Source organism: Aethalodelphis obliquidens, unplaced genomic scaffold (assembly GCF_003676395.1).
Source record: "Aethalodelphis obliquidens isolate GAN/ISIS:26980383/991018 unplaced genomic scaffold, ASM367639v1 scaffold9, whole genome shotgun sequence".
Classification (NCBI taxonomy): Eukaryota; Metazoa; Chordata; class Mammalia; order Artiodactyla; family Delphinidae; genus Aethalodelphis; species Aethalodelphis obliquidens.
Window position 1 is genome coordinate 6,064,129 of NW_020837953.1, and position 16,158 is coordinate 6,080,286.

Consider the following 16,158-nt stretch of genomic DNA (forward strand, 5'->3'; position numbering starts at 1 on the left):
TCTCTCCTCCCCACCAGAATGCAAGCATCATGAGGGCAGAGTTACTGTTGTTTTTCACAGCTGTATCCCCAGCACTAAGAATAATGTCCAGCACGTATCAGGCACTCAGTAATTGCTTGTTGAATGAACTAATTAATTTATGATAAACTCCCTTTTATTATCACTCTCAAACTCTGTTCCATTCTACTCCCCAGAGGTAACTATCAATAAATGAAGAAAGCAAGTCAGAGAACACTATATCCAAGCAATCCTTAATGTTAAAAAAAAAAAAGCAAATGCCAAAATAAAGTTATGGAAGAACACACAACAAACTAAGATGCTGTTACTACATCTGGAACTTATTTCTCTGTGAAGGGTGATAGGAAATGCATTTTTTCCCAAGTGACTAGCCAATTGTGCTATTATTATTAAAAACTATCCACTAGTTCCCCTCTGATATGGTATGCCACTTTTAACATATATTACATCTGTCTCTACTTGGTCTGGGTTCCTGGACTGTCTACAGCTGTAATGTACAATTTTTAAACTATAGCTTTATATCAAACTTGCCTATCTGTTAGGGTTAATCATCTCTTATTACTCTTTCTAAAAATATCCCTGGCTATTTTCATGAGTTTATTCTCTCAAATATATTTTGGAATTAAGTCGTTAGGCTAAAGAATTAGAATTTTAATTAGGATTTTATTAAATTTATAGATTAATTTGTGGAGAACTTGCATATTTATAACATTAAGCTTTCCATATTGGAAAATGGTATGTCTTCCCAATAATTCATGTCTTTTATGGCCCAGAATATAGTCATTTCGTCTTCCTTAGGTTGAGTACTTTTTCTATTAACTCAATTTTTATTAAGTTATTACTGGCATATAGAACACCTATTAATTTTTGTATATTTTTATCATGAGTCAATGTACTGAGTCCTAGTCCTAAAGCTTCATTGTTGCTGTTGCTTTGTCTCTTTGGCTTTCTGGACAGACAATCATCATCTTGAAATAATGATAATTTTGTCACCCTCCTTGCTTAATCTGAATTCCCCAGAATTCAGAGCTTGAGATTTGGTTTATATATGAGCGACTTGGTAGGAAATGCAAGCAATAGAATCCTTCTATGGGATTGTATTCTATCCCATACAATAGCATGTAACAGCTCTTTCACACTGGGAAGCAAAGCAGAGAAAGATAACAAAAGGATGTGTTATCGAGTGGGTTAGAGCTAGAGGTTACTAGCTGTCTGATCCCGCAGGACTGATTGAGTATCGTATGTGATACGTTTCCAGATTATCCATGATCAGGGAGACAAGAAGAAGAAATTAACCATTTTCTCTATCCATCATTTGTTAAAGTTTCACCTCCAAGGGGCGTTAACTTTGCCTCACTTCTGGACTTTGCTTGTGTGGACACTGAGTGTGGTGCCAGCACATCCCATGCCTCAGATCAGAGGGAAGCTTCAGGAGAGGACAGGCACATGGTGCAGAGCTGAGGTGAGACTCTGCCAGATTACACTGGCATTAAGTCAGAGACCACACAGAACAGTGCTTGCTGGAATAAGAGGTAGATGACGCCAAGGGGATCTAAAGTATTGTATAAGAGGGAGTTAATACAGTCCATCCCTTGTACCTGAGATCCTCTAGTGTCTTCTATCATATCTGGTTCCCATACTGCAATATGGAGCCAAATGTTGCCCTCATCTCATCCCTGAGAGAGGGGAAATGCGAGTCCAACTTTTCACAGAGTCTCCTTCAAAGAGGTCGCCAGCCATAATCTATGCAAGACTTCGTAAGAGGGTTAAGAAACAAGCTCTGTCCCTGTTGCTACAGCGGCACTGAGTGTCTCATTTTCTGCCCCTGGGATTCTCTGACCTGCCTTTTGGGATACTTGCAGAAACACTGTCATGTCATTCTGATGCAAAGAACAAAAAAGGATATGTGAAGAGACTAACATCATTTAGGTAACCCTTGGCAAATGGGGGAGGAGAACTGGTAGGTAAATATTCCTATCTTTTATTCCTTGGTAGACAATTTGGAGATGCATTCTAAATTATTCTTCAGAGGGTCCCTAACGGGATCAAGCCACAGTTGCCCACACTCAGGACCAGCTTGATAATACAACTTTACATTGGTTTTCCCTCCTTCTTTGCTTCACCATTCCCATTGCCCCCACTCTGATGCTTTGACATTTTTTCCTCTAAATAAACTACCTACAAGAAATCTCTTGTCTCAGGCTCTGCTTTGGGGGAAAAACCTAAGCTGCCTTGTATCTGTGTGTCAGCTTTGACCTATTATTCAATATGCCTTGGAAATTCTAGGTATTCTCTTTTTCCCAATACCCCATTGCCAGGCAAATGGCACATGTTTATGGACAAATAAGCAGAGTATTTGCCATATACTCTTGCTGTGATATGGTTAAAGACCTTTATCAAGGGGACCCGGCGTCTTCTGTCAATGGAGCCTAGTTCTGTGAACAGCCTTAGGTCTGAAAACTAGGTGAAGGACCATAGTTTTACATGGCAGAAGATGAAATCAGATTTTTGCTTTCAAATGTTTTTTATCTTGTACAAGTTGAACATCATCCTAGTATGTTGTCCACCTATTTCACCCCTAGGAATTCCATGATGTATTAGCTATTGCCACAGATCCCTGCAAGCCAAAGCCTCCTTAATGCCACTCCAATATTGCTGCCCATTTTGATAATTATGTCCACCTTATCTGCGATGTTTGGATATTGTTTTCTGGCCTCTGCAATTCCAGCAGCATCTCCCCTGTGTACCCTGGCCTATAAAAGATAGACACCACTAAATTTCTCAAAGATGCCAATAGCATTTTTGCTAGTGTATGTTGCCTTAATAAAATAAATATCCTCTCGACCTTCCTTGGGAACATAGATGGTAGAAATTCTGTTCTCACCTAATAAATCCATTTTAATATTCTCACTTTCCTTGCTTTCTTATCATTATCTTGCATCTCCATCTCACTATTGTCCTTTGCAGACCCAAGATTTTGAATTAGAACTAGCTACAGATATACTTGCAAGAATGTTGAATCTTGAGTCAATAAATGCTCACCTATGCAGTCTTGTATTCTAACTCCTTAGATCCCACACTTCAAGACCCAGTCTTACATATGCCCCCATGATTCTGTGAATGTTAGGAACAAGAAGCTATTTCCTCTTGGAGCAGGAATGAAGTAATCTATAATGACTAAGAACAGATCAGTTGTCACCCTCAGCTTGTATTAGTGACAGTGGTGGTAGTGATAGTCTGGCTTCAAAGGATGCTTTTGGGGGTGATTATGGTGATATATACATAGATTGTGTACATTTATCATAACTTACTAAGCTGTGCATTTAAAATGAATGTACTTAATTGTATGTAAATTTGTTTTTCCCCTAGTTTCTTAAATAGAATCTTAGATCATTTCAAGAGCCTTATAATGTGAGCATTTAGTGCTATAAATTTCCCACTAAGAACTGCTTTATCCATATTCCATAAGTGTTGATGTGTTGTGTTTTCATTTTCATTCAGTTGAAAATAGTTTCTAATTTCTCTTCTTACTTCTACTTTCAGTCATGGGTTATTTAGAAGTGTGTTATTTAATTTCTAAAGATTTGAAGATTTTTCAGATATCTTCTTGACATCCATTTCCAGTTTAAATTCCTTGTGGTTAGATAAATTCTGTATGATTAAATTTATTGAGACTTGATATGTAGCCCAGACTATGATCTATCTCACTGCAAAATTTGTGTTCTGCTGTTGGAGTGGAGTGTCCAATAAATTTCATTTAGGTCAAGTGGGTTGAGAGTATCGTTAAAGATTTGTAGATCCTGGTGAATTTCTTCTATCGGTTGCTGAGAACAAAGTTTTGAAACTCCCAACTGCAATTGTGGATGTTTATGTTTCTACCTTCAATTCTGTTTGGTTTTGCTTCATATTTTCTTGAAACTCTGTTCTTACCTGCATACATTTTTTTTTAAGATTGATATACCTTCTTGATGAAGTAATCTTTTTTATCACTTGATAAAATACTCCTCTCTAACTCTAGTAATATTCCTTCTTCTGATATCTACTTGGCCTGATATTAATATAATCATTTCAGTATTCCTTTGTTTGGTGTAAACATGGCATGTCTTTTACATCCTTCTACTTTTAGAGTATCTATGTAGTTATATTAAAAGTGGATTTCTTGCATTCAGTCTGAAAATCACCCTCTTTTAGTTGGAGCATTTTGACCATCTAAATTTAATGTAACTATTAACTTGGTGAGCTTAAATGGCCATCTTGCAATTTGTTTTCTATTCTTCCTTTCTATCCTCTTTTCTGCCTTCTTTTTTTTTTTTTTTTGTGGTGCACGGGCCTCCCACTGCCGTGGCCTCTCCCGTTGTGGAGCACAGCCTCCGGACGTGCAGGCTCAGTGGCCATGGCTCACGGGCCCAGCTGCTCCACAGCATGTGGGATCTTCTCAGACTGGGGCACGAACCCGTGTCCCCTGCATCGGCAGGCGGACTCTCAACCACTGCCCCACCAGGGAAGCCCTTCTGCCTTCTTTGGGAATGAAGTTTTTAGTATTTTATTCTTCTCCACTATTGGCTTAATCTCTTTGCTTCACATTTTTTAGTGGTTGTTTTAGGGTTTACAATATACTTCTCTAACTTATTACAGTCCACCTTCAAATTATATTATGCCACTTTATGTATTGTTTAAGAACTGTACAACAGCGTACTTCAATTTCCCTCTCTTATACTTTGTTCTAGTATTGTCATTAATTTTACCTCTATCTATGCTTTAAACTCTGCAATTTAATGTTATTATTATTGTTTTTTAAGTTAATTGTTTTAAAGATATTAACAATGAGAAAACATATATTGACCATTCTGGGGGCTAAATCCCTTGTTTAGATCTGAATCTCCAATTGGTAACATTTTCTTCTGCTTAATTTCCTTTTACAAATCTTACAGTGCAGATCTGCTGGATGTGAATTTCATACTGCTTTGCTGGTCTGAATTTTTTTAGACAATGTTTTTCATTTTGAAGAATGTTTTGTTTTTTCTGTCCTGATGCTCTGTTTCTTTTTCTCTATGCGCTTCAGTTTGGGCAGTTTCAACTGTTAGATCTTCAAGTTAATTTTTCTTCTTCAGGATATGATCCATATATTTTTTATTTCAGATATTGCTTTTCTTATTTCTATACGTTTCATTTGAGTCTTATTTTTATCTCTTGCATTTTCCTTCTTATCATCTTTATGTTTTCTGCCATCTTCTTGAATATATAGAACATGTGTTTTAACAGACTTGTCTGCTAGTTTCATCATGTCTGTCTTTTAAGTGTCTGTTTCTATTGATTAATTTCCCCCCTGATTATTTTCTATATTATTCTGCTCCTCTGAATATCTGTTAATTTTATATTAGATGCCAGACGTTGTCATTTTACATTGTTCAGTGCTGAGTTTTGTTATATTCCTTTATGTAATGTAGGATTTTGTTCTGGCATGCAGTTGAGTTATTTGGAATCAATTGTTTGCTTTTAAGCTTTCCTAAGGCATGTCCAGAGTACCTTTATGTCTAGAGCTAGCTTAGCCCCACCATTATGATGATACTTTTCTGAGAACTTGACCTGATGCCCTAACTATTACAATGTATTTCTATTCTGCTTGGTTGGCACACACACTCTTTCAGTCCTCTGTATGGCTCTTTCCTGGCTTTGAGTAATTTCCTTTCATGCAAGCATAGAATGGTATTCAGCCAAGAATTTGAAGGACCCCTCTGCAGCTCTCTGGAGTTCCCCACACTCTGGTACTGTGTCTCTCAAATTTGAACCACCTTTGCCTGCCAAGCTCTGACCTATCTAAGTGTTCCCTACCTGTTCTGCCACTCTAGGCTGGACAATCATAAAACTCACCTTGTTTGTTTCCCTTATCTCAGTCTTGTGCTACCTATTGTCCAATGTCTGAAAAGGTTTTTCATATTTATTTTTTCATGGATTTCAAGTTGTTTAAGGGAGTAACGCAAATATGTCCCTTGTTATTCCACTATGTTCTGGAAAAGGAGGCCACTTGAACATCAGTTATACTTCAAAAAGTTTATTAAAAAGAAGAAAAACATGTTGCTGTAAATTAATCAGATTCTGGGTGTTTGCTAGTTGCAGTTACTTTTGGGGAATTCTTACTCCCTTTAATTATGGTTTAGATTTCTGCTTTGACTCCAGAACTTAGGTATGTTAAAAAAAAAAAAAAAAACTAAGTAAAAACATTAGAGGTTTATTATTATTATTATTTTTTGCGGTACACGGGCCTCTCACTGTTGTGGCCTCTCCCGTTGTGGAGCACAGGCTCTGGATGCGCAGGGTCAGCGGCCGTGGCTCACGGGCCCAGCCGCTCCGCGGCATGTGGGATCCTCCCAGACCGGGGCACGAACCCGTGTCCCCTGCATCAGCAGGTGGACTCCCAACCACTGTGCCACCAGGGAAGCCCATGAGGTTTATTATACTTTTATTTGACTAATATTCAAGAGGAGAAAGAGGTTTAGAGGTAAATCTGATGAGTTCAGTTTGGACTGATTATTGAAGTTTTCTGTTTAATGACAGGTGAAGATATTCAGAAATCAATAGAATCTATGACTTCTGATGCTTGAGAGAGTTCTGAACTGCAGACAGAGATTTAAGAATTACCAGTGAAAAGTTAAAGGCTAAATTAATAAATACGAATACGTTGCAAAGAAGCATCAGAGAAGAAGAGGGTGTAGGGTGGCAACCTATTCAAGGACACTGACTAGCAGAGAGGCAGAGGAAAAATAACTTACGAAGGAGTGTAGCCTGGCAAAGTATTATTAGAACTAAATTCAATGCCAGTTTTCTCAAAGAAACTAATATTTAGATGAATAAAGAGTGCTGTAAACTCATATAATATTACTAATACCCTGTGAGGTACACTGTTTCATAACCATCTATTGCCATTCTTGTCTTTCCTCCCACTATTTCTCTTCCCTCATGCAGAGGGCAAATATTCAGCCCTTGGAGACTGAGGATGAGAGGCCTGCCCTGAGTGGGATATTGCTTGAGATCATGTGTCAGAGACCTTCTGAATCTAATTGACTTTGAGAAATTTATACAACACAGATTGTATAATAAAATAGCAGTAAAAACGAATCAGAAAACTCTGTGAGGTGCTCTGCCACACACACTGTTGGGCCCAAAATAACTGTTCAGTGTTTTTTCCATGGCTTATATAAAGAAATTCTTGGAAAATATTGCAAACTGGCTCTGGGCTCCTCACTTATATAACTCGTATTTCTATTTCATTTCTCTCCATCTGAGGTTGGATAACTCTGAGGTTGGAATTGTATTGCTCCTTATGTGGGAAGACGGTTTAGCTTTTGAAATGTTGCTTTACTCATGGCTTTGGCAGCTAGTGGGTTCTAGCCTTCCTTGAATAACAAATCCACAAAAAGGAATCAAGGTCTCTGATTTGACCACGGTTCTTCTCAATAAATGCCATTTTATATGAAGGTGTTAACCTTCAAAACAAAGCTGAATTCAGTCTTCTTTGGAAGACTATAATGGAAAGATTTAGAATTTTATGGGAAGAATAAGTTCTTTCTTTAAAAATATTCTTTATTGGGTTTCCCTGGTGGCGCAGTGGTTGAGAGTCCGCCTGCCGATGCAGAGGACACGGGTTCGTGCCCCGGTGTGGGAGGATCCCACATGCCACGGAGCGGCTGGGCCCGTGAGCCATGGCCGCTGAGCCTGCGCGTCCAGCGTCTGTGCTCCGCAATGGGAGAGGCCACGGCAGTGGGAGGCCCGCGTACCACAAAAAAAAAAAAAAAAAATTCTTTATTGGCAACAGTAGGAGATAGTCATTTAGGAAATAGAAGACATGGTGAGTTAACATTTGATGATTTTTCTAGGTCTTTAAAAATATAGTTTTCACTCCCTACCACCCAGTGAAGTAAGAAATATTATTCTCACTTTCTACATAAGAAAATGCCTCCGGGGAGTTAATAACTTGCTCAGGGTCATCAAGCTAGTACACTGTGATTTGTCTGGTCTGGTTCTTAAGCCTTTTCTCTTTCTATATGTCACGCTGCCTCTATAGTGTAAGGCGATGATTTCTGCTCTTTTCTTCTGAGAAGTCAGAGTTCACTTTATTCTGGAGGGATTAGGAATGGGGAGAGAAGTACAGAAAAGAATTTTCACCACCACACCTATTATGATATATTGTGTTTACTACTGAAGTATGTAAGTATGTAGAACAAAGTGACCTAGTTCACTAACTGAGCAAGAAGCACGTACTTGGAAAATAGCATAGGATTTCACCTCAAACCACTTGGACTCCAATTCTGGATGTGCTACTTACTAGCTGTGTGTCTTCGAACAAGGTTCTTTACTGTCCCAAGCCCGAGTTTCCATTAAGAACAGGGTGATGACACCCACCTTTCAGTGCTTCTGTAGAAATCTCAACATGCATCTAGCTCTAGTGATGTCCCAGAAGTTCGAAGAGGCACATTTTGCCAATAATTTCTATGTTGAGAGTCCATAAGCAGTTCATGAGTGGTACCTTAAAGGAAAGTTAGATCATGACCCATCTGAGTAGTCTGAAATTCCGTCACTGATCCAGTGAGTCATGGCAAGGAAACGGAGGCAGACCGTGAAGGCAGATATGACAGATAAAAATGACAGCCAGTGAAAGAGGAGATCTACAAAGGGCAGTGGGGACTAAGTCTGGCATCACGTCTGTTCTGAAAGGAGAAGTGACCTGCTGCAGTTCTTACGTCTGTTGGAAGAGACATGCTGGTGAATACATGGGAATCAAAATGGGGCAGAAAGGATTAGCATCATCCTAGCTTTGATAGACTCTAAAATAAATATTAGTATTTTCCCCTCACATCTTTTATTGGAAGTTAAAACCTAGAAAGACAAAGGGGTCCAGGTTAAGGGGACTATGGATGTTAACCTGAAGAGTTTCACCTTTACATGGCCAGCAATCTGGAGCCTTACTGAATGGTGTTGAGGAGGGGTTCATGATATTTAAGGAGTACTTTGGAAAGATTGGTCTGGCTGTGGAATAGAGGATGAAATTGGGGGGCAACAAGCTGAAGGATCAGTTAGGAAGCTGATGCAATTGCCCAGGTGAAAGTTGATGTGATCTAAACTAGGCTGCCAGTAGTGGGACAAAGTAAGGATGGATTTGGGAGACACTGTGGAGAAAGGCTAAGAAGCTGAGATAAACATTTGTTAGGGAGAGGAAAGAGGTGAAGACAATTTTGAAATATTTAATCAGAGTGACTGGAAAGATAGAGGAGAAATTAATTGAGATGGGTCTCACTGTAGAGAGGTTAGATTTCAGGGCTAATATTGGACCTAAGTGATCTTGCAAAGTGGTCTAGTACTAGAGGAGTTGGAAATTTAGCTGTGGAGCTCATCAAATTAATAAAAAGATAATATGAGCCAATATCACTTTATCAAGAAAATGTCATTAGAATAGAAGAGGAAGATGATGATTTCCGGTTTGAGCAGCTAGATGTTGGGTTAAATGATATATAAAAATTTTCAGGTTCTATTTAAAGGAAGGGAGAGATGTAGAAATAACAATAATAGTAATATTAATAGCTAAATTTTCTGTATACATGCACCAGATACCATTCTACATGCTCTACATGTGACAATCTGTGAATTAGGTACTATTAATATCCCTATTTTATAGAAGAAGAACTTGAGGCACGGAAATAGGAGTAAGTTTCCCAATATCTCATGAATCAAATCTAATGAATCAAATATCTAATGAATCAAATCTGTGTTTCAAACCACAAAACCCAACTCTAAAGTCTTTACTCTTACTTGTCACGTGACTGTCTTCCCTAGAGTACCTACGCTGTAACTGGGAAGATGAAAACTGAATGGAATGAATATATGTATGAAAGTGCTGTGTAAATTATAGGCATCATATATTTAAATTACTATTCTTCCATTTTACGAATTAGGATGTTGAAATCATGAGGGATAAATATATTTCCATAGGTTATATGGTTAGTAAATGGTTGATTGAGGACTCCAGCCACTCTGAAAGCCATTGTTCTTTATGACCCAGGCTTCCGTAAAGCCTATTTGAGTGTTGTGAGTGTGATCTCACTGCAGAAAGCATTCCTTCAACAAACATTAAATGAGTGCCCGCCAGGCACTGCATTAGACGCTGGAATCAGTGACATACGGTGTCGTCCTTTGCGCTGTCAAGGAGCTTACAGGCTAGTGTGGGAGACACACATATAAGAAAGAAGGGAAAAACAAAACAAACGAGATAATTGCACGTGTGGAACACTCTGAGGAGGACAGGGAAGGGAGAACTTGGTAGTTTGTGTTTTATTCAAGTCGCTACATGACTATTGATTCCCGCTGTGTTCCAAGCATTGCGCTGAGAGTTAAGGAAACAGAAATAAGACAGAATGGATGTATCTCCCTCCCACCCTCCGGAGATATAGGGATATATGTTTATGTATAGCTGATTCATTTTGTTATACAGCAGAAACTAACACACCATTGTAAAGGAATTATACTCCAATAAAGATGTTAGAAAAAAAAAAAAGACAGAATGGATGTCCTCAAGGTTGTCCGCAAATGAGTCAGCATTGTAGAAATTTGTTTGCTCGCATTTAGAGAGATACCCAGGCATTACAGATGGAGATATCTAAATCCTCTTTTCCTGCTTGGTCATTTTATACAGAAATTGGGAACTAGAATCTTTGTTCTTCATGTGTATGTTATACTATGTCCCCTTTTGTCCCTACACGCACCTAGAGACCCAAGTATCAGGTGAAGTTTTTAATTTAAATAAATAGTGATGGATAAAGTGATATATTGAAGAAATGGCTAAACTGAATAGGGAGAAGAAAATGATACTTCAAAGTGGTTTCATCCAATATGAGAACTGACCTTGGGCCAGTTTTCACACCTCAGCCCCTTGACAGTATTATATTTCTAGAAGTTAGAGAATATTAAACACTGTTAATGATTGATTTCATCTCAACTTTCAAGTGTTATATCAGACAGACCTTTAAAGGGGGGAATTTGATTCTTAGCACATCAACAGGTCTTTTAGATTAGTAAAAACTAATGCCCTGGGGGCTTCCCTGGTGGCGCAGTGGTTGAGAATCTGCCTGCTAATGCAGGGGACACGGGTTCGAGCTCTGGTCTGGGAGGATCCCACATGCTGCAGAGCAACTAGGCCCGTGAGCCACAACTACTGAGCCTGCGTGTCTGGAGCCTGTGCTCCACAACAAGAGAGGCTGCCATAGTGAGAGGCCCGTGCACCACGATGAAGAGTGGCCCCCACTTGCTACAACTAGAGAAAGCCCTCGCACAGAAACGAAGACGCAACACAGCAAAAATAAATAAATAAATTAATAAACTCCTACCCCCAACATCTTTAAAAAAAAAAACCCAAAAAACCAACTAATGCCCTGGATGTACTACGTTTAATCCAAATTTGATCTGAGAGTGAAATTCCTTTTTGGCAGCATCATTGATAATTTACTGCATTGTGGGTTTTCCTTTCTGGGGCACAAAATATTGGCTACAGGCATTCTGGCTGACACATTATAAAATAAAGCTGGCAAATGGATTGAATGGGACTTTGCCAATTCTATACCCATCTGAAGATCTCCAAGTGAACCGGTATGGCTTTCCTTTACAGCTGCTCTCTGAGAACTGGTGTGCACCACTGAACATCTAGAATGACCTAGAACTGTGAACATTTACAGCTGGAATGGATGTTACTAGTCATCTAGCTTCCCCACTCTCCTGAATCAAGAATTATTTTATTTCAAAACACCCCTGGTAGATGTTCAGCCAGGCTCAACTGAACTTAGTATTTTTAAAAGTTACACCATGATGGTTAGCTCTGGATGCCAAAGAGCTGATAGATGGCACTCAGACAGTTCTGCCTATGGCTTTAGTTCTTTTCTCTGGGGTCACAATGAATCTGGCTGTCCCCTCTTTAGCACACAGCCTTGCAGTTACTTGAAGAGTTTACGCTTATCCTTCCTAAGGCTTCCATTTTCAGGAAAACCTTCAACTAAATCGATTGCTCTTTTCTGGACTTTCTCTAATTTATTGGAATCCTTTATCAACTATGAAGCTCAAACCAATACCCTAGGGTTCAATCAGTTTCAACACACTGCCTATCAGTTGAATGTCCAGTGATAGTGGGTATGATTCATCTCATGTGCCACCTCCAATCAATAACTCACTAATGGCTTCCTGGAATGCTGTATTAAGGAAGATCCTAATGTTATCTCTAGCTCTAATGTTATCTGGGTTCTAATGTTATCTCTGGGCTCTGCAATGTCTACCATGGGTGCATGAGGTGGGAGTGGAAATGGTTGTGCCATATTTGCTACCTTAGATTTAGGGACCCACTGAATGAACATCTCTCCAAGTTTTCACATAGACAAAGGTTTGAGGGACTTTTCACTTGTGTTTCTGTAAGTTCTTTTAAGACTAGAGTATTCTATTAATCTCTGAAAACTTTACTGTACTTAGTTCATGGATCCCTGATATCTAAATATTGGTAGCCAGCAGGGACTAAGCTATGAAATATTCTGGCATGTAAAAAAAATATCATATTTGGTCATAAGATGCCTTATTCAAGTATTCTTTTGAAGTTAATGAGTGTCTCTGAAGATAATAATAACAATGATGATAATGAAGATAACACAATAGAAATAATGATTAAAATAAATGGCATTCTCTTGAGTTTCATAGTTTTCAGATCACTCTTAGATATAGTTTTCCCGTTGATCCCTCTGACATCCTTGGCACTATTATTCCTATTTTAAAGTCGAGAGGACAATTTCAGAACACATAAGTAACAAGCCCAGGAAAATTTGATCAGTATGTCGTATTGAATTAAGTTTTGTTTGTTTGTTTTACTGCAAAATCTGGAACTTTCCCCATGTAAAATGGGCTTTGGGACTTTTATTTTTGTATGTCTTTGCCAGCTCCACTGCTCTGCTGGATTATCAGTAGCTGCCTTTCTCCACCTATGGCTACAGCTCCTGCCAGGCTTACTCTCTCCCATGGCTAAAGATCTCACCATGTTCCAGTAACATCACTCTTGTCTGCCCATTAAGAACTTATAGGCAGCAATGGCCTCTAGTTCTGAATAGACAGGGAAAAGAGTGTATGCCTGGCAGAAGCTGCAGGAAATCACTATTGCTAGTCCCTGAGTCTTTCACCACCACATGTTGTTTCCCTTATCCCTGACCTTAAGTGTAAATAGACATTTCATTAAACCCTCTTCAATTATCTTTTTGAGTGTGCCTTTCATTTTCTTGCCAGGGCTCTAACTAATACTGCTGACCTCAGGACAGAAACATCTCTGCTGCCTTTTCTGATTTATAAGGCAAACTTGTGTCTGAATGACATTAAGACTGGATATTAAACAGAGTCTTCCCCATTCCTTGATGGAAGCAGTTACGAAGGCACGACCCAGTTATTTTTGTTGGGATTAGTCCTTTGGGAAAGATAATTTCCCAAATTCAGGACACTATACAAGCTTCGGGAGTTCTTTAAATTTAGGTTTATCAAGAGGAATTTGCTCTTTTGATACTCAGCCAAGTTTGATTTATTAATCTATTTTCTGTTAAAATAGACTCTTTCCTTCCTCATGTTTTTAGTAAAATAAGGTAATTATTTTAATTATAATAATAATAATTATTCTCAATTAAAAAGTTCACCATCTAGGTGTATATATGTGTGTGTGTGTGTGTGTGTGTGTGTGTGTGTGTGTGTGTTTACCAACAAATAAAGCTAGTGATGTAAACATGGAAAAGTTTTTATTTTTTTGAAATCATCCATCTAAACTGTTCAATGAATCCTAAAATCATAAATGGGAAGTAGCCCAATACTTTCCTAGCAATGTCCTTTTTTCTTTTTTTTAACATCTTTATTGGAGTATAATTGCTTTACAATGTTGTGTTAGTTTCTGTTGTATAACAAAGTAAATCAGCTATATGTATACATATATCCCCATATGTCCTCCCTCTTGCATCTCCCTCCCACACTCCCTATCCCACCCCTGTAAGTGGTCACAAAGCACTGAGGTGATCTCCCTGTGCTATGCGGCTACTTCCCACTAGCTATCTATTTTACGTTTGGTAGTGTATATATGTCAATGCCGCTCTCTCACCTCGTCCCAGCTTACCCTTCCCCCTCCCTGTGTCCTCAAGTCCATTCTCTACGTCTGTATCGTTATTCCTGCCCTGGCCCTAGGTTCAACAGAACCATTTATTTTTTTTAGATTCCATATATATGTGTTAGCACACGGTATTTGTTTTTCTCTTTCTGACTTACTTCACTCTGTATGACAGGCTCTAAGTCCATCCACCTCACTACAAATAACTCAATTTTGTCTATTTTTTAATATATTAGAAAATAGTTTATATAATATTTATGAAAAGAAAACTTATATTTTAACATAGAAAAACGAAGAGCAGAAAGTTTGGAACAAAAAGTAAGGTCAGGGCTTCCCTGGTGGCGCAGTGGTTGAGAGTCCGCCTGCCGATGCAGGGGATACTGGTTTGTGCCCCGGTCCGGGAAGATCCCACATGCCTCGGAGCGGCTAGGCCCGTGAGCCATGGCTGCTGAGCCTGCGTGTCCGGAGCCTGTGCTCCGCAACGGGAGAGGCCACAACAGTGAAAGGCCCACGTACCGCAAAAAAAAAAAAAAAAAAAAAAAAAAAGTAAGGTCAATAGCATATGCACACTCTCCCTAAGAATGTAGGTAAAAGTGGAATTATCTATGAATTGGTATATAGAACTGAATATATGAGTATAATAATTGTGAATGTTCTCAGGAAAGGTTAAATGAAATGAGGGTAATGAGCTCAAAAATGCCACTAAGCTATGACCAATGACTTTGAACAAATGCAGGAATCCATATTAAAAATTGGGCCACCTTGAGCAACAGATGTCCCTTCAATCAGGTCTTATTTATATACTGTGCCCTAATTAGGTTCCTTTGATCAATATATAGAATATAGATTCTGAGGTCACTGGCTCATTCTTTTTTTTCACCAAATTATATGAGCTTGCATTTATTCAAGACCCTTAACAATGGCTTTCACACAGCAAATTTTTTATTCTAAGTGATTTTTCCAGCTTCTCATATACATGTTGCAGAATTCCTGCATTTTAACCTTTGTAATTGCTATCTATCCCATGATTGCAGTACCTGTTCTATTTTATTTTATTTGTTTTTTTTACATTTATTTTTAACATCTTTATTGGAGTATACTTGCTTTACATTGTTGTGTTAGTTTCTACTGTATAACAAAGTGAATCAGCTATACATATACATATATCCCGTATCCCCTCCCTCTTGTGTCTCCCTCCCACCTTCCTTATCCCACTCCTCTAGGTGTTCAAAAAGCACCGAGCTAATCTCCATGTGCTATGTGGCTGCTTCCCACTAGCTATCTATTTTATATTTGGTAGTGTATATATGTCAATACCACTCTCTCACTTCACCCCAGCTAAACCTTCCCCCTTCCTATGTCCTCAAATCCATTCTCTACATCTGCATCTTTACTCCTATCCTGCCCCTAGGTTCATCAGAACCATTTTTTTTTTTTTTAGATTCCATATATATGTGTTAGCATACGGTATTTGTTTTTCTTTTTCTGACTTACCTCACTCTGTATGACAGATTCTATGTCCATCCACCTCACTACAAATAACTTAATTTCATTTCTTTTTATGGCTGAATAATATTCCTTTGCATATATATATGCCACATCTTCTTTATCCATTCATCTATCAATGGACACTTAGGTTGCTTCCACATCCTGGCTATTGTAAACAGAGCTGCAATGAACATTGTGGTACATGACACTTTTTGAATTATGGTTTTCTCAGGGTATATGCCCAGCAGTGGGATGGCTGGGTCATACGGTAGTCCTAATTTTAGGTTTTTAAGGAACCTTGATACTGTTCTTCATAGTGGCTGTATCAATTTACATTTCCACCAACAGTGCAAGAGGGTTCCCTTTTCTCCACGCCCTCTCCAGCATTTATGGCTTAAAGGTTTTTTGATGATGGCCATTCTGACTGGTGTGAAGTAATACCTCACTGTAGTTTTGATTTACATTTCTCTAATGATTAGTGATGTTGAGCATCCTTT